The sequence below is a fragment of the Aotus nancymaae genome, unplaced genomic scaffold (assembly GCF_030222135.1).
Source record: "Aotus nancymaae isolate 86718 unplaced genomic scaffold, 86718_ANA_hifiasm-v0.15.2.pri h1tg000267l, whole genome shotgun sequence".
In the NCBI taxonomy this organism is placed as follows: domain Eukaryota; kingdom Metazoa; phylum Chordata; class Mammalia; order Primates; family Aotidae; genus Aotus; species Aotus nancymaae.
The window spans coordinates 613,067-638,872 of record NW_026988682.1 but is presented as its reverse complement, the minus strand read 5'-3'; the positions used below and the strand labels follow the sequence as shown (position 1 = coordinate 638,872).

General features: G+C 41.8%; 1 long non-coding RNA gene across 1 annotated transcript; it reads right to left on the bottom strand.

Moving 5' to 3' along the window:
- LOC135273114 (uncharacterized) lies at nt 1-24,345 on the bottom strand. The gene is made up of 3 exons (XR_010340973.1): nt 24,229-24,345; nt 22,496-22,607; nt 1-789 (listed from the first exon to the last, which is right to left on the bottom strand). It is a non-coding gene; the product is annotated as an uncharacterized LOC135273114 (long non-coding RNA).
- Between the last annotated feature and the right edge of the window lie 1,461 nt (nt 24,346-25,806).

Here is a 25,806-nt window from a genome sequence, read left to right as displayed (position 1 = left end):
AAGCACCACTCAGAGCACAGAGCGCTGTCCTCACAGCAGCTACCTCTGAGGTTCCTGGGACAGCTGGAGGGACATATCCGAGGAAAAGGACTGAGCCACCATTTAGAAACCCAGGTTGTGACACTTCTTGCAAATGGCATATATATATCTCAGAAAGCTACATAGATAAGAGCCATGCCAAACACAGTCAACTTGGGCAAACCTGATGCAAACTATATCCTAATTTGTGGGCTGATAAGGCTAGAGTTTGCCTGTGTTCTGTGTTTTCTACATTCAGATCACCTCTTTTTTGAGAAGAGGGCTTGCGCTATCACCCAGGCTGGAGTGCACCCATAGCACCCTACAGCCTTGGGCTCCTGGGCTCAAGTGATCCTCTTCCTTCAACCTCCCAAGTACCTAGGAACACAGGTGTGCCTCACTGTGCCCCGCTCCATGTAGACCCTTCTAAAGAGGCTTCTCTAATATCAACTGTAGTTAAAGACTTAAGTGCAATAACCTGTTAGCAATGACTAATGGTGGCAGAATAAAAATGTAACAAATGAAAGAAAAGGTTACATGAAATTGGTTTTAAGTGGTAAGATGTAAACCTTCCTGACAATGGATTCCTTCAGTCTTTCAGTTTCAATTAATTCCACCCACATAGTTTAAGTGTTTGACATGGGTGAGATTCTCACAATTATTACCTGGCTTCCTCAAGAACTCTTCTCATCACTGTATTTTTTTCTTTCTGGTTGGCATCTTCATTTACATCAGTTCCACCAAAGATGATTCCAAAAGGGATTCAGTGGCCTGCAAAGCAATGACAGTCACAAAGCAGAATTTAGCCCTAGCAACAGCCTTAATCAACAATTCCCAAGCAAGAATTTTAAACACCGATGTTCCCAGATCACAGGAGCCATGTTCTGCTGTATGTTTAGCTGCATCCACCTCTCCTGAAGAGCAGAATGGGTATCACTACAATAAACGCAGCACCAAGAGCAATCACGGGAGGCCCCACCAGTGTTGTCAGGGCTATCCTTCAACTAATTCATCTTAAACTTTAGCAAATAAAAAATTTTGTTAGCCATCATCTATCAAAGCCAAGCTTATCATTCCTAGGAAATGGGCTAATCTGGAATCATTAAAATTCATGACAAAAAAAAGCACTCTCCAAATGAGTCCTGTTGTTCATCATCACCAGCAGGCACCATGCTAGCTTGGGATGAAAACAGGGGAGAGAGAGGCATCACCTTATGGATATCCTCAAGACCACCTTGATGATATCCTAAACTGTTCAGTACAGCAGGGGTGATGAATTATGAAAGGCACAACTAGGATGAGGGCCAAAATAATGCAAGGTGCTTAGGGCATAAAGTGGGAAGGAATTTGCAAAGGGAGTATGTGTTTTCCAAGTGACAGGCCCCTGTGCAGATGGGAGGCAGCAGGTGAGTCCATGCCCTGCCTCCTTGATGAACATTTCATGAGCACAGATGGGCAGGGCAGGGCATTAGGCCTGTCCATCCCAGGCTGAATGATGTGCTCATCAAAAGTGACTCCCCGAAAGGGCTCCCAAAGTTAACTAAAAATGTCAAGAGACTATTGCCAACAAATCACCCAGTAGACCAGATCTAACTGGAGTTCACCCAGTTAGATTTCTCAAACAAACTGTTTCTATCAAAATATTTAAAGGAGAAGAAACTGATCTTTTCTTTTATAGGGCTTTGAATTGTTTTTGTCATGTAAATTAGCAGATCTTGTCTTCTTTTTCTCTATCTAGTTCACTCGCACCCTAGAATTCCACTGCTATAAATTGAGGCTCCAGATATTGAGCCCAACAATAATACGTATGGCTCCAGCAAGGCTAAAAGTAGCACAATTTGAGAAGTAGCCTGTAGGTTGTGTGCATTGGTGAAGACCAACTCTTATTTTTGGAGCTGTGTGTGTGTGTGTACTCACACAGAAAGACTGGCCAAAAAAAGTGCATCTTGGTGAACAAAAGATTCTTGCACAAAAACAAAAACCATAAGCACACATTTCTTTATGCACAGAACATCTGTGACAGTACAGAAAATAACTGTTGTCACCTCTGGGGAAGGGACTTCGAAGGCTACAGATCTGGGATAGGCTGGTCACAGAGGCTCACACCTGTAATCCTAGCACTTTGGGAGGCCAAGGCGGGCGGATCATCTGAGGCCATCAATTTGAGACCAGCCTGGGCAACATGGCAAAATTCCATCTCTATTTTTGTAAAAATACAAAAATTAGCCAGGTGTGGTGGTACACACCTGTAATCCCACTAATCAGAAGGTTGAGGCATGAGAATCACTTAAACCCAGAAGGCGGAGGTTGCAGTGAGTCAAGATCATGCCACTGCACTCCAGCCTGGGCAATAGAGCAAGACTCTCTCTCAAAAAACAAACAAACAACAACAGAACAAAACAAAAAGATCTAGGATGGGAGTGAGACTTACTTTTCACTCTGTAACACTTTATGTTGTTGGAATTTCTTATTATAGACCTGTAAGAACTTTTCCAAAAACACTGAGAGACACAGAAATGCCCACCCAGCAGAGAGAGTTCACCATGGGTGATGGGTCTAGGCTTTGGGAGATGTTGTGACAGAATGAAGATTTTTCTCATATGGGAAGGACATGAATCTGTGGAAGAGAGAATAATTGCTCCCAGTGATGTCCACATCCTAATTCCCAGGACACATGAGGCTGTGACAGGGGAGGGCATTTTGGCAGACTATCCAGACAGGCTCAACATAACAACAGGGGTTGTTACCAGTGAAAGAGGGAGGCCAGGTACAATGGCTCATGCCTGTAATCCCAGCACTTTGGGAGGCCAAGGTGAGCGGATCACCTGAGGTCAGGAGTTCAAGACCAGCCTGGCCAACAGGATGAAACCTCATCTCTACTAAAAATACAAAACTTAGCCAAGCATGGTGGGAGGCACCTGCAATTCCAGCTACTCCGGAGGCTGAGGCAGGAGAATTGCTTGAACCCAGGAGGCGGAGGTTGCAGTGAGCTGAGATTGCACCACTGAACTTCAGCCTGGGGGACAAGAGCGAGACTCCATCTCAAAATAAAAAGAAAGAAATAAGTGAAAGAAGGAGGCCAGACAGTCAAATTCAGAGTGAGGAAGAACCCACCAGCCCGATGGCTCTGGAGATGGAGGAGGGCCATGAGCCAAGACATGTGGGTGCCCCTCAAGGCTGGAAAAGATGAGAAACCAGATTCTCCCTAAGAGCTTCCATGAAGGAGTGCAGCTGCGGACACCTTAAGTTCAGCCTGGGAGACCCACTTCAGCTTTCCAACCTCCAGATCCAGCTCCCTGGTCATAGCCTCAAGGGTCCTGGAAATTAGGATTCGGACATCTCTGGGAGCAATTATTCTCCAGAACTGGAGGTCAGGTGAGGAATTTGTGATGCTTGAAGCCACTGGATTTGTGGTAAATTATTACAGCAGCAGTGGGAACTGATACACTCTAATGCCACAAAGGGACTATATTAGGACATTTTCAAGCTGCTGATAAAGACATATCCAATTGGTATGGCAATTGGATATGTCTGGGCAATTTACAAAAGAAAGAGGTTTAATGGACTTATAGTTCCACATGGCTAGAGAGGCTTCCCAATCATGGCAGAAGGTGAAAGGCGTGTCTCACATAGTGGCAGACAAGACAAGAGAGCTTGGGCAGGGAAACGCCCCTTTATAAAACCATCAGATCATGTGAGACGTATTCACTATCATGAGACTAGCACAGGAAAGGCCCACCTCATGATTCAATGACTTCCCACCAGGTCCCTCCCACAGCACATGAGAATTGTGGGAACTATAATTCAAGATGGGATTTGGGTGGGGACAAAGCCAAACCATATCTGGAATGTTCCCCCAATAAAAACTGCTACTGAAGAAGGCTAAGGAAAATAATAGGAAAGTCTTTTTCAGTGAAATTGCCAAAGACAGAAAAATAGACACCTAAAAGATACACACTATCAACGAGGTTGTTTAAAAGGTGTGAGCATATTTAGTACTTAAGACGACAGCCCTTTCAGCAAACTCAATCAGCCCAGCAGCAATAACCATATTGTCAAAGCTAATTTGACCTATTTGGAGAAATCATAGGACTTTCACTCCAGACAGCCCCAGGTTAGAATCCTGGTTCTCCACCTACAAGAGGCATGATTTTGTGCAACTTACTCAGTTTCTCTGACCCTTCTGCTATATCATCTGTGAAATGGAGATCATATTAATTAGCTGACTGGTGAGACTATATATGACATTCTGGTACAAGGCAGACCTCGTGAGAGCTAGTTTCACCATGTTTTATACTAAAGAAGTTTTAAATACATGTATCCAGAAATTAGTACTTAGAAGGGAATATGGGATATTTCATTTTGCTTTCTATTTTTTCAATGCTCATTCTATTGTTAAGAAAATAAAGTTTTAAATAAGTAGCATGTTAGCCTTAATGGCAAAAGACTATTATAAGGCTGGGTGCAGTGGCTCATACCTGTAATCCCAGCACTTTGGGAGGCTGAGGTGGGTGGATCACTTGAGGTCAGGAGTTCAAGACCAGCCTGGCCAACATGGTGAAACTTTGTCTATACTAAAAATACAAAAATTAGCTGGGAATGGTGGTGCATGCCTGTAATCCCAGCTACCTGGGAGGCTGTGGTAGAATTGCTTGAAACTGGAAGGCAGAAGTTGCAGTGAGCCAAGATGGTGCCATTGCACTCTGGCCTGGGTGACAGAGTAACACTCTGTCTCAAAAAAAGGCTATTATAAATTCACCCATGATTGCAAGTGAAAAATTCTAGAAGTACTCTGCTATGGCATGATGTAGAGAAAATATTTTTGCAAACTCTCTTTTTGTTATTGTGTATATATATGGTGTACAACATGATGTTTTAAATTATCACTACATTGTGGAATGGCTAAATCAAGCTAATTAGGCCAAACCCAGTGGCTCACACCTGTAATCTCAGCACTTTGAGAGACCAAGATGTGGGGATTGCTTCAGCCCAGGAGTTTGAGACCAGCCTGGGAAACACAGCAAGATTCCATTTCTTAAAAAAAAAAAAAAAAAAAAAAAAAAAAATTAAGCTAATTAACATATGTATTACCTCACATATTTATCATTTATTTGTGATGAGAACACTTAAAACCTACTACTCTCTTGCAATTTTTAAATTTAATTTAATTTTTAATTTTTATTTTTTGAGACAGAGTCTCACTTAGTTGCCTAGGCTGGAGTGCAGTGGTTCTATCTTGGCTCACTGCAGCCTCAGCATCCTGGGTTCAAGGTGCTACTCTTGTCTCAGCCTCCCAAGTAGCTGAGATTACAGGCACCACCACCACGCCTAGCTAGTGTTTGTATTTTTAATAGAGACAGGGTTTCACCATGTTGGCCAGGCTGGTCTCAAACTCATGACCTCAAGTGATCTGCCCACCTCAGCCTTCCAAAGTGCTGGGATTACAGGTGTGAGCCACCACACCTGGCCCCTCTCTTAGCATTTTCAAGTATACAATACATTATTACTTACTACCATCACCATGCTGTGCAGCAGATCTTGAATGTTTTCCTCCTAACTGAAATTTTGTACTTTTTGACCAATCCTGAGCACCTGGTAGCCATCCTACTAACCTCTGCCTCTATTTGACTTTTGAGATTTCACATGCAAGTGAGATCCACGTGGTGTTTGTATTTCTGTGCCTGGCTTATTGTGTTTTGCATTATGTTCTCCAGGCTCATTCATATAGCTACAAATGACAGAATATCCTTCCTTTTCCATTACATATATATACACCACATTTTCTGTATCCATTTACCATCAGTGGACACAGGTTGATTCCAGTCCTGGCTATTTTGAATAGTGCTGCAGTGAACATGGGGTTGCAGATATCTCTTCCACACACGAATTTCATTTCCTTTGCACATATACCCAGAAGTGGGATGGCTGGATCCTATGGTACTTCTGTTTTTCATTTTTCAAGCATATAACTGCAAACTCTTATTCACTTTTCAAAACCCTATTCAGTCATCCCCTCATTTCTGAAGTCTTCTCCAAGTCTCTCAGAAGTAAATTATTTCCCTTCTATGTCATGCAATGTATCATAAGGTCTTGGGTTTTATTTGTAGACTGGAAGATTCTCTTATTTATGTCTGTACCCCTTGCTCTAATGTCATGGCTATTCAAAGTTAGGTCCTCAAACAGCATTTGCTGAAATGCACTGAGGATAAAGAGTGGTACACAGCTATTTTCCAAGGGGGTTGACTCAGAGCCACCCAGTAACTGGTCTTATTCATAAATCAGTGCTTGTGCTAGAATTTTGTCTTTTATCCCAGCTTTGCTGAGATAAACAGAAAATCATAGTTTCCTAAATGTGGCTTCTTAATCAGCCACCCGACCCTATCTGATTCCTCCTTAGGTTCAAGCCTAAAGCATATTCTTAAAAAGAAACAGAAGAGCTTCATTACCATACTCTCGGCCAGCATCAAATTAACTCGTAAGTTTTTCCTTGTGTGCCATTTAGGGAATATAGGCAAGAGCCCAGAAAGCATACTACCTGTGAACAGGTTCTATTCCGTCTCAGTTAAGGACACCTATAAAGTTCTGTTCTTATACACTTGAAATGATGGATTGGTATGCATGTCAAAAATATTTTACAGACATGCTCAAGAAGGAGAAATAAATACCATGTGTTACTTTGACATTCATATAGTAATTGGTCCATAACTGAAAGAATGAAAGTTGACATCATTCTTTAAAACATTTTCGGGCTGGGTGCGGTGGCTCAAATCTGTAATCCCAGCATTTCAGGAGGCCAAGGCATGTGGATCACCTGAAGTCAGGAGTTCAAGACCAACCTTGCCAACATGGTAAAACCCCATCTCTATTAAAATATAAAAATTAGCTGGTCATGGTGGCGCATGCCTGTAATTCCAGCTATTTAGGAGGATGAGGCAGGAGAATTGCTTGAACCCAGGAAGCAGAGGTTGCAGTGAGCCAAGATCGAGCCATTGCACTCTAGCTTTGGTGACAAGAGCCAGATTCCATCTCAATAAAACAAAAAATTTGCATTATACCTGCAATATATCTGTAATGTGTATTAATGTTGATAATGTGCTATTTTCCATTATTTTCATATACTACTTAGCTATTTTATTTATTTGCTCAGCAAATACTGATTTTAAACCAAAAAGCAAACTTCCACTTGTCCAAGCTGTTAATGTTTTACTTAGCAGTATTTAATATACACAGTTACATAAATGTGACTAGTTATTACTGACAATATGTATCAAAAGCTTTAAAGGTGCATATACTCTTTGATTCTGCAAGGTAATTCTGGAAAATCCTAAAGAAAGTGGGCTCCAAAGGTTGATGCAAAACCCTGTTCATCACATTGTTTATAACTGAGGGGAAAAATGGAAATAAGACATGACCATTCATAACTATGCTGCAGAAGAACATTCAATGACAGAGGAGATATATACAATCTAACATGTTGCAAAGTAGGTTACTAAATTATAAGTATACTATGATTGCAATCTTTAAGATATACACACAAACTACAGAGCAAGAGTCAGATACAGCAACATTTCTTCATTCAAAGCATTTATCAAAGTGCTTAGCTCATACTAAATACTCCATAAAGAATTTTTTAATATCTTATATTTAATAAATATATAGATACAAATATACATAAATAAACATATAAAATATATTTGTTTTAATATATAAATTTTTTTTGATATGGAGTCTCATTCTGCTGCCCATGCTGAAGTGCAGATGCATGAACTCAGCTCACTTCTACCTTTGCCTCCCAAGTTCAAGCGATTCTCCTGCCTCAGCCTCCCAAGTAGCTGGGATTACAGGCACCCACCACCACATCCAGCTATTTTGTGTGTGTGTGTGTGTGTGTGTGTGTATTTTCCATAGAGACAGGGACTTCATCACGTTGGCCAGGCTGGTCTCAAACTCTTGACGTCAAGTGATCTGCCTGCGTTGGCCTCCAAAGTGCTGGGATTAGAGGTATGAGGCACCAAGCCTGGCCTACAGATATTATTAAAAAGAAGATGCAAGCTTATATTGTAAAAGTATATCTTTTTTGCAAAGTCAATTTTGAATAAAAAACAAAAACACACACACAGTGGTCATCTCTGGGTGGCAAAATTGCAGGTGCCATATTATCTTCTTTGTATTTTTACCTAGTTTCCAAGTCACCTCCATACGTAATTTAATACTATGCAGCCATAAAAAAAACAATGAGTTTGTGTCCTTTTTAGGGACATGGATGAATCTAGAAACCATCATTCTCAGCAAACTGACACAGGAACAGAAAATCAAACATCGCATGTTCTCACTCATAGATGGGCATTGAACAATTAGAACAAATGGGCAGAGGGAGGGGAGCATCACACACTGGGGTCTGTTGAGGGGGGCTAGGGGAGGGACAGTTGGGGGGGAAGAAATGCCAGATATAGGTGATGGGGGATGGAGGCAGCAAACCACCTTGCCATGTAAGTGTCCATAAAACAACCCTTCATGATCTGCACTTGTACCCCAGAACCTAAAATACAATTAAAAAAATGCCACAGGGAATACACATGTTGGCATTTAAATTTATTGTTGTCATTCCTACATAATAAATTTTCGATTCTTTTGTTTAAAAATAAATATAAAAAAAATAAAAGTACTATCTGAAAAAAAATTAAAGTCAATAACTGCTATATATTTTAAATTACAGTTTAATCAATAGAAGGCTGTCTAAGAAATGCATAGTGTATGCATAGAATGAACTATCATACAGCCAGTTAGCCACAGAATAGAGCAACTCGACATCCGCAACTGTTGCAGAGAAAGTCCCCGACACCTTGGTAAGTGAAAAGCTCATGGTGCACAGGGCAGGTCTTCTTATTGACAATGGTGCTAGTGCTTTTTACACATTATGCTACACAGAGATTTAACCTTCAAAAACATAACCCTGAGGAATAAGCACTGTTAAACTTCCATATGGACAACAATCAGGAATGAACAAGCCAAAGTTTAACCAAATTTACTCAGAGTAGCATGGCTTCAGTTCTCAGTGTTTGTGAGACTGAACAATGCAATTGATTTTTCCCCTGGGAACAGGTTGGTTTTGCAGAGGAATACTCTCCACCTTCAACTCTTAGGAGAAGCAAACCTAACTTCAGATGATTTTGTGTTTATTTGCAGCAGAGATCAAGCATGGTAAAATTGAGAACTGTAAGTGAAGGAAAGAAAAACAAAAACCCAGCAACCTGACTAGGGGAGAAATAGGTTCTTGCCCATCTGAACTGGAATAACCCTTCCATACAGTAATTTGTCAGTGTCAATCAAAACAAAAATTACACAGCCCTTTGGCCTACAGGTTTTCCCAGGGATTTATATTTCTAACATCCTCATACAGTGGAGTAAAGAAATATAATAGAAAATATGCCAGTCTTCCTTGGAATAGCAAAAAAACCAAACCAAAACAAACAAACAAACAAACAAAAACAAGAGAAACAGTTTTAATAAGTACAGTGCATTCTTACAGTGGAATACCTCATAGCCAATAAAAAGAATATGATAGACATGGCTTTGTGGATTTGGAAAAGTAGCTAAGCTAGGAGTTAAATATACAGATTTAATCCCATTCATGGGAATGAAATGTTCCACGTATGTGCATAAAACACTTTAAAAGAAACAATAGGGGCCACACACAGTGGCTCATGACTGTAATCTCAGCACTTTGGGAGGCCAAGGCAGCCAGATCACCTGAAGTCGGGAATTTGAGACCAGCCTGGCCAACATGGTGAAAGCCTGTTTCTACTAAAAATACAAAAATCAGCTTGGCGTGGTGGTATATGCCTGTAATCCCAGCTATTCCAGGTATTCTGGAGGCCGAGGAATGAGAATCACTTGAACCTGCTAGGCGGAGGTTGTAGTGAGCCCAGATCATGCCACTGCACTCTAGCCTGGACCACAGATTAAGACTCTGTATCAAAAAAAGAAAAGAGAAAAAAAAAGAAGAAAGAAAATAAAAAATAGATATCACTTTACAGAAAACAACACAACTTATTGGGGGTGGGGTGGGAGGAGGGAGAGCATCAGAAAGACTAGCTAATGAATTCTGGGCTTAATACCTAGGTGATGGGATGATCTGTGCAGCAAACTACCATGGCACACGTTTACCTAAGTAACAAACCTGAACATCCTGCACATGTACTGCTGAACTTAAAAGTCAAAGAAGAAAAGAAAAGAAGGCAACATAACTCACAGTCAATAGAATCACTAAACTCAGGGCCAAGGCTTTGTGACTGCATAAAAGAGCTGCAACAGTCAGTGACCACCTTTCAAAGGTTCCTGCTGAGCTATCAGGGGTCCACCTTGGGACTTGAGGTCTCCCACCAATGGCCTGTGAGTGCACCGTCATAGATGCACATCTGCAAGCCCCAGTCAAACCACCAGACAAGACTGTAGCCTCATGGGAAACCCTGAGACAGACCGCCCAGCTAAGCTGCTTTTGAATGCCCTCAGGAACTATTAGATAACAAATGTACTGCTATAAGCAACTAAGTTTGGAGGGTAATTTGTCACATAATAATAGTTAACCAATACAGTATATATATATATATTTCTAGGAGAATATACACAAGAAAATGATAACTGTAGGTTGCCTCTGGAAATGAGAAATAATACAGTGAGGATAAGAGGTGGAAGACAGGCTTGCTTTTCATACTATACCACTCAGTTACATTTTACTCTACACTGGGGTAATTTTCATGTATTACCTGAGAAAATAAAGAACACATAGTAAGATGTGCCCATATATTGAAGAGACTGTTCAAAGAGGGCTCAACGTTCTAAGGCATAGGAGGCAGGAAAAACAGCTGGAGCTTAAATAAGGTTTGATACAGTGTAAAGAAATTTTTTTAAAAAATCACTGTTAGCAAAAAACTTCTAAAAATGTTAGAAGCATGACACATTTCTCTGACCAAAATTTAATCTGGTGTGTTGATGACTGGAGATAATTTTGATCCTCAAATGATATGCTATATATATTACCCTTAAAATGGTGCAGCACAAATGATACCACTACTGTGTCATTTAATTCATGTTTGAGGAAAGTCACTCAGGCTGAACAAAAGCAAAAATATCTGTCTTGCTTTATCTGTTGCCTCCTATACTCTCAGTAAAGTCAGATGGGTCTTAGGAGTGTTAAGAAAAATGTTCTGCAACCTGAAAAGAAGGTCAAGAATACAATAAGAATAAGTAAGGTGCACATGCATTTTCTTGCAATGTCCTAAGATGCCACATTTAAAAGGGTCTTCCAAAGATTAATTTTATGATAGAGTATATTGTTGTTTGACTTCATTATGTACTATTTATTCAGAGCTCATATTCTGTGAAGTTACGTTGAGTCATTTGTAGCTTCATGTCAGGGAGAGATGTAAATCATTTCTGTCCAGTAGAAAAGATATTTCCAAAGCTTGGGGCCCATTGCCTTGTTGGATGTCAGTCAGTTCTGCAACTAACCTAGTGAATTTACTCTGATATTCTTTATCAAATTGCCAATTTAAACTCCAGTTGCTCAAATGTGCCTTAAACTGGTTTTAACATCTTAGTAGTTTCCTCATAAATTGATGGGTTGACCAATGTCTTTCATAAGTGCTTTTTTATATTTGTAAAAGAATCCTTTTGAAAAAATATATTTTGAAAGATGAAATATGCATTGAAAAAATTCAGGGCCAGGCTTATGCCTGTGATCCCAGCACTTTGGGAGGCCGAGGAGGATGGATCACTTGAGTGTTGCCCCAGTGTAGAGTAAAGGAGTCCAAAACCTGCCTAGGCAACAATGGTGAAACTCTATCTCTGCAAAAATAAAAATAAAAATTAGGGAACATGGTGGCATGCACCTGTAGTTCCAGCTACTTGGAAGACTGAAGTGGGAGGATTGCTTGAGGCCAGGAAGTGGAGGTTGCAGTGAGCCGAGATTGCATCACTGCACTCCAGCCTGGGTGACAGAGGAAGACCCTGTCTCAAAAAACAAACAAACAAACAAAATTCAGATGATACTCTTACTATGGTAAAAAACAGCTTCAATATACATCTATTCTTTATTGACACAGTTATAACATTTAAGAAAATTATGTACTAGGAAAACAAATCGAAGAGATTATTGCATGTCTCCCATTTCTGAATTGAATAAATAGGAGACATTGTTTCCTGCATTATTGGACATTGCAGGCACTTCTGGTTTTCAGTATTTCTGGTATTTTACCTTTGAAGAGAAAGAGGGTTACCTTGCAAAAGGTGGCCTCCCCTATAGAGATGAAGAGCCAGGGCAGCCTCACAGTTCTCAGCCAAGATGAGATTTGCAATCTCAGATGGGCTTTCAAAGTCAAACGCATCCTTCAGAATGCACACATGCCCTGCAGCCTCTAGATGGGCACTTTATCAAAAATACAGAGAAAGGAGAGGATGAGGGGAGAATGTTAATATGTAAAAGGTTGCTGCTACAATTAAGGTTGTTGTTGTTGTTGTTGTTGTCGTTTTTTAGACAGAGTTTCACTCTTATTGCCCAGGCTGGGGTGCACTGGTGCAGTCTCAGCTCACTACAACTTCTGCCTGCTGGGTCAAAGTGATTCTCTTGTCTCAGCCTCCCGAGCAGCTGGGACTACAGGCACACAACACCATGCCTGGGTAATTTTTTGTATTTTTAGTAAAGACAGGATTTCACCATGTTGGCCAGGCTGGTCTCAAACTCTTGATCTCAAGTGATCCACCCACCTTGGCCTCCCAAAGTGCTGAGATTACAGAAATAAGACACTGCCCAGCTGCTATGATTAAGATTTTACATCAATTCTATAAGATTAATTATTTACTGAATTGCGCTTTGTAAGAACCCTGCCTTAAAATACAAGAGAAGGCCCAGAGTCAATGACATTAACCATTCATCTGCCAGTCTCAGATACGCAGGACTGTGGCTGGGACTGAGGCCACTGGAAGGAAGGCTGATTCTGGAGGCCTTGACAGCCTTCAACCATGGGACACCCACTGCCCTTTCCAGTGGCATTTGCCATACCAGATAGCTCCTTTTCAATCTCCTTAATTCCATGTTTTTTCTCCTGTCCCTGAACTGTGGTATCTAAAGATTGTTTTCAGGCCTCCGTTGCTCAGTCCTCTGAAAAGACTTCAAAAGTCACCTATTAATATAGCTTCAAAAAATACTTCCTGTTCTTTCCATTCTACCTGCTACACACACACACACATACACACACTCACACACACACACACACACAGCATGTATTTCAAACATTTCTCTTTCTCTCCACCTTAGTTTAAGTTTCTGGTAACATAAATATAAAAAACAAACCTCATAAACAAAAAAAATTTTTCCAAAAGTGACAACATAAACAAAATCAGAAGACAAATAAGAAACTGGGGAAAAAAACTATTTACAACTCTTACTAAAGAAAAAAAGTTCATCTGCTTAATATGTAAAGATCATTCATAAATCAATAAGAAAGAAAAAAAGTGGGAGAGAGATCCAAGATGGCTGATCACTAGCAGCTCGGGATTGTAGCTCTCAGTGAAAGTGCAGAGAACGAGAGGACGCCACACTTTCAGATGAATTTTTCTTGCTCACTGACCAGGAGATTCCCAGTGGAGGAGCCCCACAGGTCACCAGCGCGACTCTTGTTGCCGGCGCAGCGGTTTTGCTGGCGCCTCAGCACAGCAGTTCTTGGTGCAGAGTGAGCAGGTCAGTGTCCCCTTTTGGCTGATGTTGTTTGGAGCTCCAGGAAGACAGAGTCACCTATTCAGCTGATTGAAGGACGGACTCAAGAAGGGAGCTAGACTGGAGATTCCCTGGCAGAAAAGCACCATCAATCTTAACATCACTGTTTTGGCCGGCATAGTGGATTGCTCAGATTTCGGTGCTGGGAATCAACAAGTTGGACATCCACTCAGAGATCTAATTTGAAAGTCAGTAATCACAAAGACGACAGGTGGATAAATTTACAATGATGGGAAGAAACCAGCATAAAAAAAGCTGAGAATACCCAAAATCAGAATGCCTCTCCCTCTACAGGGGATCACAGTTCCTCATCAGCAATGGAACAAGGACTGATGGAGAATGAGTGCTTTCCATTAACAGAAGTAGTCTTCAGAAGGTGGATGATAAGAAACTTCTGTGAATGAAAAGAACTTGTTCTAAACCAATGCAAAGAAACTAAGAACTTTGAAAAAAGGTTTGATGAAATCCTAACGAGAATAGACAATTTAGAGAGGAATATAAGTGAATTAATGGAGCTGAAAAACACAACATGAGAACTTCATGAAGTATGCACAAGTTTTAACAGTCGAATTGATCAAGCAGAAGAAAGGATATCAGAGGTTGAAGACCAACTTAATGAAATAAAATGAGAAGTCAAAATTAGAGAAAAAAGAATAAAAAGGAATGAGCAAAGTCTCCAAGAAATATGGGACTATGTGAAAAGACCTAATCTACATTTGATAGGTGTACCTGAATGTGACGAAGAGAATGAATCCAAGTTGGAAAATACTCTTCAGGATATTATTCAGAAAAACTTTCCCAACCTAGTAAGGCAGGACAATATTCAACTCCAGGTGATACAGAGAACACCACAAAGATATTCCTCAAGAAGACCAACCCCAAGGCACATAATCCTCAGATTCATTAGGGTTGAAATGAAGGAGAAAACACTAAGAGCAGCCCGAGAGAAAGGTCAGGTTACCCACAAATGGAAACCCATCAGACTTACAGCAGATCTCTCAGCAGAAACCCTACAAGCCAGAAAAGAGTGGGGGCCAATATTCAACATCCTTAAAGAAAAGAACTTTCAATGCAGAATTTCATATCCAGCCAAACTAAGCTTCACAAGTGAAGGAAAAATAAAATCTTTTGTGAATAAGCAAGTACTTAGAGATTTCACCATCACCAGACCTGCTTTATAAGAGCTTCTGAAAGAAGAAAGGAACAATATATACATATAAAGGAACAATCAGTATCAGCCTTTCCAAAAATATTCCAAAAAATATATCAAAAAGTAAACAGCATTAACATAAACTTACATCAACTAATGGGCAAGACAGCCAGCTAGCATCAAATGGCAGTAAATGAAATATTGGTTGGCTGCTTGTTTGTTATTTTCTTCCCTTATTCCTTTCTGTCTCCATTGTTAAGCACAATTATTGGCATAAAAGAGGTTTTCAATTCCCATTTTTAGACTGCATTCTAGCCTGGGCAATAAAGCAATACTCCCATTCTCTCTCCCTCTTTCTCTTCCTTTTTCTTCCTCTTTTTCATTATTTTTTTTTCTTTCTCTCTTTCTTTATTCCTTTTTTTTTCTTTAAAAAAAGATTAAATGAACTAATGGATATAACTAATGCTTAGAACAAGCCCTCAATGTGCTATAATTATTACCATTACTGTTACTATTACTACTACTACTACTACTAGTAGTAGTAGTATTTTTGCTGTAGGAAAGAGATAGTTGTTGTATTACCAGGTGGAGTCAGGGTCTGCTGTTCCTGACCTTGCCTCTAAGAAGTTTCTCCTGATTCCTAGAGTTTAAATTAGGTGTTCCTTCCCTGTGATCCTCTGGCAACCTAAACTGGCCTGCAGTTACACAGCATTGTGTTGTCTGTTTACTTGGCAATTGTCTTCATCAGCTCAGGACACCACAACAAAATATAATAGATTAGATGGCTTGAACAACAGACATTTATTTCTCACAGTTCTGGAGGCTGGGAAGTCCAATTTCAAGGTACCACCAGATCCAGAGTCTGATGAGGGCTCCCTTACCCTCCTGCAGACAGCAACCTTCTCAGTTTATCTTCACAAGATGGAGAAAGAGAGTTCTGGTCTCTTCCTTTTCTTAGAATGATGTTAATCCCATCAGGAGGACCATAGTCTCATGACCTCCTCTAAACCTAATTATCTCTCAAGGACCTCATCTCCAAACACCATCACATGGGCCTTAGGGCTTCAACATATGAATTTGGGGAAAACACGAATACTCAGTCCATCACATTAATCTTCCTGGATAGCTTAGGACCTCTGTGAAGGCAGAGAGAGCCTTATTTTGCTTACTAATTTATCCTCCTCTGGGCCAAATGCAGTGCCTCACACATAATAGCTACTGGAACTATATTTATTCTCTTAGATGAGTGTGAATCAGTGTCCACATATCTCTTCTCACTCCTTAAAAAAAAAAAAAAAAAAGAAAAAAGCTAACAACACAGGAAAATAGAGATGAAGGCTGGGTGAGATGGCTCACGCCTGTAATCCCAGCACTTTGAGAGGTTGAGGCAGACAGATTGCTTGAGCCCAGGAGTTTGAGACCAGCCAGGACAATACAGTGAAACCCCATCTCTCCAAAAAAAAAAAAAATGAGCTGGGCATGGTGGCACATTCCTGTAGTCCTAGCTACTTGGAAGGCTGAGATGAGATGACTGCTTGAGCCTGAGAGGTTGAAGCTGCAGTGAGCCATGATTCTGCCACTGTACTCCAGCCTGGTGATGGAGTGAGACACTGTCTCAAAAAAAAAGGGGGGAGCCAGCCTCAGTAGCTCAAGGCTGTAATCCCAGCACTCCAGGAGGCCAAGGCAGGCAGATCACTTGAGGCCAAAAGTTCAAGACCAGTTTGGCCAACATGGTGACACCCCGTTTCTACTAAAAATACAAAAATTAGCTGGGTGTGGTGGCATGTGCCTGTAATCCTAGCTAGTAGAGGGGCTGAGGCACAAGAATCACTTGAACCTGGGAGATGGAGGTTTCAGGAGCCAAGATCACACCATTGCACTCCAGCCTGGGCAACAAAGTGGGGCTGCATCTCAAAAAAAAAAAAGAAAAAAAGAAAAAAGAAAGAAAGAAAAAAAGAAAAGAAGGAAGGGAGGGAGGGAAGGAGGGTGAAAAAGAAAAATAGAGGTGGGCACAAAATTGCAGTCCATAGAAGAAGAAATACAACTGAGCTCCTGAAAAAAGAAAATGATGCTCAACATCAGCCATCCTTTTAACCCAGAAAATCTGTAAAGATTAAAAAATTGACCTGAGACACCAAAAGCATTGGCAACAAAAGCCAAAATAGACAAATGGGACCTACTCAAACTCCACGGCTTCTGCACGGCAAAAGAAACAGTCATTAGAGTGAATCGGCAACCAACAGAATGGGAAAAAATTTTTGCAGCTTACCCATCTGACAAAGGGCTGATATCCAGAATCTACAAGGAACTAAAACAGATTTACAAGAAAAAAACAAGCCCATTCAAATGTAGGTGAAGGATATGAACAGATACTTTATAAAAGAAGACATACATGAGGCCAACAAACATATGAAAAAATGCTCACCATCACTGTTCATTAGAGAAATGCAAATCAAAACTACATTGAGATACCATCTCACGCCAGCTAGAATGGCGATCATTAAAAAATCTGGAGACAACAGATGCTGGAGAGGATGTGGAGAAATAGGAACACTTTTACACTGTTGGTGGGAGTGTAAATTAGTTCAACCATTGTGGAAGACAGTGTGGCGATTCCTCAAGGACCTGGAAATAGAAATTCTATTTGACCCAGCAATCCCATTACTAGGTATATATCCAAAGGATTATAAATCATTGTACTATAAGGACACATGCACACGAATGTTCATTGCAGCACGGTTTACAATAGCAAAGACCTGGAACCAACCCAAAGGCCCGTCAATGATAGACTGAACAGGGAAAATGTGGCACATATACACCATGGAATATTATGCAGCCATCAAAAATGATGTGTTTGTGTCCTTCGTAGGGACATGGATGAACCTGGAAACCATCATTCTCAGCAAACTGACACAAGAACACAAAATCAAACACCGCATGTTCTCATAGGTGGGTGTTGAACAATGAGAACACATGGACACAGGGAGGGGAGCACTACACACTGGGGTCTGCTGGGGGGAAATAGGGGAGGGACAGCAAGGGGTGGAGAGTTGGGGAGAGACAGCAAGGGGAGAAATGCCACATATAGGTGAAGGGGAGGAAGGCAGCAAATCACACTGCCACATATGCACCTATGCAACAATCTTGCATGTTCTTCACATGTACCCCAAAACCTAAAATGCAATAAAAAAAAAAGAAAAAAAAATTGACCTGGGGCTTCCTGAAATAAACACTCCTGTACATTATCTGTGAGAGAGTAAATTGGTACCTCTCTGGTGGGCAATGCAACGGCAGCTAGACAAGCTGAAATGCACAAACCCTGTATCCTTTGCTGGAAAACCAGCCCAGGAGGTCCTGCCTCCAGCCTTTTTATGGTAAAAGCCACCACATGCCCTTCATTGTCGAAGACAATTTGGGTTGAGTGTTCAATTCAACTGAGCTTTCAATTCAATTTAATTACTTGAGGTGAAGGATCGCTAACCCACACCACCATCATAACTTAGCGCCCTTATTATTAGTTTATACAGAGTCCATCGCAGTCTCTCCTGCCCTCAGTCCTTCCACTATGATAGTCTTTTGGCCTCCCCAGAACTCCAGACCAGTGACCTCTACCCGCTATGACTCCGGCCTTTTCTCCCAATTCTGGTGAGATTCCATGCTCCACCATTTCTATTACTGTCCTGTCAACGTCTTAACCACTCCCATCCCCCAGTCTTTCTGTAGCAAGCGTGAGAGCATCTGGCACGACGCCAACCCTGGAGACTCTACAGGTCAGCTTTCTCCATGGCAGTCCCGGGTGCTGGTGCCTGCCGGGGAACCCCCAAGGCAGAGGGTAAGCCCTGGAAATGTGAGATGGGGTCTTACGGGGTTCACTGCTGCACTGGCACCTCCCCTGCATTTTCAGTGAGCAGGTGCACCTGCTGTATGCCCAGCATCATCAGGGCACTGAGGGTTCAGTAAGGAACAAAATATGAACAAACACTTGATTCCGGGGAGGCAAAAGGTCCAACATTCTTTTTTGGGGGGGAGGTGAGGGGACAGAGTTTCACTATTGTTGCCCAGGCTGGAGTGCAATGGTGTGATCTCAGCTCACCGAAACCTCTGCCTCCTGGGTTCAAGTGATTCTCCAGCCTCAGCCTCCCGAGTAGCTGGGACTACAGGCACCCACCACCATGCCCAGGTAATTTTGTAGAGATGGGGTTTCTCCATGTTGTTTCAGGCTGGTCTCAAATTCTTAACCTCAGGTGATCCACCCACCTCGGCCTCCCAAAGTGCTGGGATTACAGGTGTGAGACACCACCAAGGCCAACTTTCTAGAGCAGGGAAAAGGTCAATAAGCCAGAAAATTCAGCCAGATCTCCTCTATGTCAGAGGCAGGTTTGTGCTCTGGAGGAAAACCAACAGCTCCAAGGAGGCAGGGAAGAGTGTGTGGGGAAAGGGGCTGCTGTTTGAGAAGGGTGGGCAGGGGAGGTCCCACTAAAGAAGCTGACACTGGAATAAAAGCCTGAAGGTGGCTGGCATAGTGGCTTACACATCTATAATCCCAGCACATTGGGAGGCCAAATTGGGTGGATCATCTGAGGTCAGGAGTTTCAGACCAGCCTGGCCAACATTATAAAACCCCATCTCTACTAAAAATATATAAAATAGCCAGCTGTTGTGGTGCATGCCTGTAATTCCAGCTACTTGGGAGGCTGAGGCAGGAGAATCACTTGAACCAGGGAAGTGGAGGTTGCCATGAACCAAGAAAGTCCAGCACACGGAAGTGGAGAGCAGATTGGTGGTTCCCAGAGGCTGCTGTGGGGCATGGTGGGGGGCAGAAGGAGGAACAGGGTGTACAGCATGATGATCATCATCAATAATAACATATTGTATATTTCAAATTTGCTTATTTAAAAAAAAGATTTTAGGCCAGGTGGGGTGGCTCAGGCCTGTAATCCCAGCACTTTGGGAGGCCGAGGCAGGTGGATAACCTGAGATCAGGAGTTCGAGACCAGCATGGCCAACATGGTGAAACCCCATCTCTACTAAAAATACAAAAATTAGCTGAGTGTGGTGGCAGGGGCCTGTAATCCCAGCTACTCAGGAGGCTGAGGCAGGAGAATTGCTTGAACCTGGGGGATGGAAGTTGCAGTGAGCTGAGATCTTGCCACTGCACTCCAGCCTGGGTGACAGAGTGAGACACCCTCTCAAAAGAAAAAAGATTTTATAGGTTTTCACTACAAAAAATACTAAGTACAGTCGTCCCTGGGTATCTGCTGGGGACTGGTTTCAGGACCCTCGTGGATCACAAAATCCAGGGATGCTTAAGTCCCAGATATAAAATGGCACAGCATTTGCATATCACACACACTCCTCCTCCCATATACTTTAAATGATCTCTAGATTACTTATAATACCTAATACAATGGAAATGCCATGTCAGTAGTTGTTATGCTGCATTGTTTTGGTGGGTATTTTTTTTTTTTTTTTTGAGGCAGAGGTGTCTCACTCTGTTGCTCAGGCTGGAGTGCCGTGGCATCATCTCAGCTCACTGCAACCTCTGTCTCCTGGGTTCAAGCGATTCTCCTGCCTCCTGAGAAGCTGGGATTACAGATGCATGCCACCACACCTGGCTGATTTTTGTATTTGTAGTACAGACAGTGTTTCACTGTGTTAGCCAGGCTGTTCTTGAACTCCTGTGACCTCATGTGATCCGCCCAACTTGGCCTTCCAAAGTGTTGGGATTACAGGCAAGAGCCACCATGCCCAGCCTGTACTGCTTTTTATTTGTATAATTATTTTAACATTTTGAACTGTAGTTGCTTGGAGCTGCAGACATGGAACCCACAGATACTGAATACCAACTGTCTTCCAGGCGATAGACATGTTCATTAGTGTGATATAATCATTCCACAGTGTGTAGGCAGACACACACAGACACACCGACACACCCTGACACGCATACGCACACAGGCAGACACAGGCAGACACAGCAACACACCCAGACATGCATACACACACAGGCAGACACACGAACACACCCAGACACACATACGCACACAGGCAGACACACGGACACACCCAGACATGCATACGCACACAGGCAGACACAGGCAGACACAGCCAGACACAGGCAGACACACGGACACACCTAGACCCACAAACACACACAGGCCGACACAGCTACACGCAGAGACATGCAGACACACGGACACACCCAGACCCGCAAACGCACACAGGCAGACACACGGACACACCCAGACCTGCAAAGAGGCCGACACACGCAGACACACGGACACACCCAGACCCGCAAACACACACAGGCCGACACAGCTACACGCAGACACACGCAGACACACGGACACACCCAGACCTGCCAATGCACACAGGCAGACACACGGACATACCCAGACCTGCAAAGAGGCTGACACACGCAGACACATGGACACATCCAGACATGCAAATGCACACAGACCGACACAGGCCGACACACGCAGACACATGGACACACCCAGACATGCAAATGCACACAGGCTGACACAGGCAGACACACACAGACACATGGACACACCCAGACACGCAAAGGCACACAGGTCGACACAGGCAGACACACGCAGACACACCCAGACATGCATTCGCACACAGGCAGATACCCAGACATGCATATGCACACAGGCCAACACAGGCAGACACACACAGACACACGGATACACCCAGACATGCATACGCACACAGGCTGACACAGGCAGACACACGCAGACACACGGACACACCCAGACATGCATACGCACACAGGCAGACACACACAGACACACAAACATACACACACAGGCAGAAACACACAGACACACACAGGCACACAGACACATACGCACACAGGCAGACACGGAGACACACACACAGACACGCAGACACAGGCAGACACATGCAGACACAAAGATACACAGACACACATACACACACAGGCAGACACACGCAGACACACAGACACACAGACACACATACACAGGGAAAAGAAAACAATGAACAGAAGAGAAGGTGCCTTACAGACTGAAAGAAAACTATGGAAAATCCTGTCTTTGAAAGGGGTCATTATAAAATATGTGCAAGAAACTAACACTACCATGTGGGGGGAAACAAAAACAGAAACAAAAACAAACACCCAAGCTAAGTCTGGGCAAAGGACCTGAATAGACATGTCTGCAAAGTAGACGTGAAACACTCACAGGTAAAAGAAAAGTCTCTCAAAAGCGCTAATCCTCACAAGAATGTCAAGGAAAACCACACTGAGATACCACTTCCATCCACATAGAATGAATGTTACCTAAAACAGAAATAAAAGTTTTAAAAGGAAACAACTAGTATAGACTTTCAGAAGGGGAAACTCTTCTCATACACTATTGGTGGGAATGTCAATGTCTACACACACTAGGAAAAACAGCTGGAAGTGCCTCAAACAAAGTAAAAACGCCATTTCATCTAGCCATCATTCCATTCCCATGTGGAAGAGATACCTGCCTTGCCCTCTGTACTGCAGCACTCACGATAGCCAAGATAGGAAATACACCTACCTGTTCATCCATTGATGAAGGGATGAGGAAACTGCAATATACATCCAGAGCAGAATATTCTTCAATCATAGAAATGAGTGAAATCTCGTCACTTGCAGCCACGTGGAAAAACCTAAGGAACATTATGTTAAATGAAATAAGCCAGGCAGAGAAAGGCATGTACTGCATGATCTCATGCATGTGGAATCTAAAACGCTTGACCTCACAGAGGTAGAAAGTTCAACAGTGGTTACCAGAGGCTGTAGGGAAGGGGGGCCTAGGCAGGGATTGGTAATGGGTACAAAGTTACACTTAGAAAACAGATCCTGCCCTTCTCTTCTATAGCAGGGGAACCAGGGTTAATATTGCAGTGAATTTTCCAAATGGCTGGAAAGGATTTTGAGTATCATCTCCACAGACAAATAATGCCTAGAGGACTTCATAGATGCTAAATATTGTGATCTGATCAATATGCTAAGTGTACCCATATCAAAATGGCCCCTGTATCTTCTAGTTATAATCTCTAGGGTAATCTCTTTTTTTTTTAATTAAAAAAAGGATACCAATGACACTAAAATTTACATGGAACCATGAAACGCCCTGAATTTCAAAGCAATCCTGAAAATACAAAGTACATGGAATGCATCACTGTCCTCCATTTGAAATTATATTGAAAAGCCAGTTATCTAATCAATAGATGACTGGCACTAACCGAGAAACCCAGACCAACAGACAGAATGAGGGAGCTCAATCACAAACCCAGATTCCTAGGTAGTGTACACGTTTTGTAAAAGAACAATGAAAGACACAACAAAGAAAGGGGAATCTGTTTAGTAAATGGATTTGAAAACTGGACATCCCTACATAAGTAAAATAGGACCCCTATTGTGTAAAAAGACCAAAGATTAACTCAAAATGAATTGAGACTCATAAACAAAAGTTGAAAGCATCAAACTGTTCCAATGAGAAGACGTACGTGTGTGTATATTTAGGTCAATGTGGATCTGTGCTCATAATGTGCCAAAACAAAATAAAAAATACAGGGGGAAAAACCCATAGGTGATGGATTAGTTTGCTCATGATTCTGTTTTTCCTCATCAGTCAGCTACATCAAAGGACAACAAGAAAACAGACACACGTGGGACTGCATCATATATTAGAGTTTGTGCCCAAGCAGATTGTTTTAAAAACTGCAAATAAAATAAAAAATTATCCTGAAGTTTACAAGAAAGGTTTTGGCAAACCTACATCTGATGAAAGGTTGTCTTCAAAATGTCTAAGCAACAAACACTACTTACTAGCAAAAACACAAAAGAGAAATTAATAACTAAACAAAATGGGGCCAAAGAACCTATATAGACATTTCTGCAAAGAAGATATAACATTGAAAACAAGTTTTAAAAACTTAGATAATATCAAAAATCATGAGAAAGATGTAAATCAAAGCAACACACATCATCTCACTATAATTCATAGGGATGTTATCAAAGCAATAAAATACATTAAAAGAGACACAAATGCTGGTGTAAATTTCCACAGAGGAACTCATTTGGTAAGAATGTTAATCAGTATACATACTACAGAAACCAATGAGAGGTTTCCCCAAAAGTTTAACCTATAACTACCACTTCATCTAACAAGTCTACTACTAAGTATACTTTCAGGCAAAAGAAATCAGTCCATGCAAGAGGCATCTGCCATCCTATGTGGACTGCAGCACTATGCACAATTGCCAAGACAAAGAATAGACTTACCTGCCCATCCACAGATGAAGGGATACCTGGTGGATGTACACAAATAGAATCATCTTCAGCCAGAAAACCAGAATGAAATTTCATCATTTCGAGCCACACTGTTGAACCTGGAGGACATCACAGTATATGACCTAAGATGGGAAGAAAAAGAAAAACTAATGTAGAATCCAAAATAAACGGCTTTATTGCATAGGTCTAGAAAGCACAATAGTAGTTACTAAAGGTTGGAGGGAAGAAGGGGCACGGGCAGAGATCAGAAATAGGCAGGCACAAAGTTACACTTAGATGAGAGGAATGAATTGTTTCTCACTGTTCCACAGCCAAGTGACCAAAGGTTAACACAACATCACACCCTTTTCACAAAATCTGGGAGATTCCAAATGTTTTCACCACAAAGAAATTAACAACTGTTTCTGATAATAGAGACTCTACATATCCTGATTTTATCATCCCTCTGTGTCTGCATTAATCAAAATGCCCCACTCTAACTCCCTCCATTGTATACCTTTACTATATGACCAACCTTTTAAAAACTATGTAAATACGCAATGCTAAAATTCATGTGGACCACAAAACACACTGAATTTCCAAAGCAATCCTGAGAAATCCAAACTACCTCAGTTGTGTCACACTTCCTGATGTTAAATTTCATTGAAAAGCTAGGAACCCCATTCCACACAGAGCAGTGGAACAGATTAGAGGACCCAGACGTAAACCCTCACCCCTAACACCATCTGATCTTCAACAAAATCCACAAAAATAAGCTTTGGAGAAAGTACTCTCTCCTTTCAATAGATGGCACTGGCATAAATGACTAGCCAGCTGCAGAAGAAAAACAGTGGGCCCCGTGTCTCACAGTGTACAGACATAAACTCAAGATGAATGAAAGATGTAAATGCAAGACCTCAAACTATGAAGAGCCTGCAAGAGAACCTAGAAGCACCCTTCCTGACAGAGGATCTGGCACAGCATGGATGTGTCTCAGTCTCCAAAAGCAAGTGCAACTAAAACAATTATTGCTCAGTGGCACCTAATACACAAAAGAGCTGCTGCACAGAAGAAATGACCAACAGAGTGAACAAACAGCCTGCACAATGAGAGAAAATATTCCCACATATGCATCTGATGAAGGCTAATATCCAGAATCTACCTTAAAGATATTAAGAAAATAAATCAGGAAAACGAAAACTCAGTGAAGAAAGGGCAAGTGGTATGAAAACATGCAGCTCAAAAGAAAGCTTTCAGCAACCAACAGACATGACAACATTTCTCTACCTCGGTCATCATGATAAAAAGGCAAAGCAAAAGGCCCACGAGATAGTATTTCACACTGGCCAGAATGACGATTAGGACACAGTCCACAAGAACAAATGCAGGTGAGGCAGAGAAGAGGGATGCTGCTCTGCTGCTGGTGGAAATGCAAACCAGTTCAGACACCATGGAAAGCAATGTGGGGATTTCTCAAATGACTTTCTCCATATCACTAATACTCACAAAAACATCCATGAAAACCATGCTAACATTCCGTCTCCTTCCACTCACTATGAATATTACCAAAAACAAAACAGAAATTTTTGA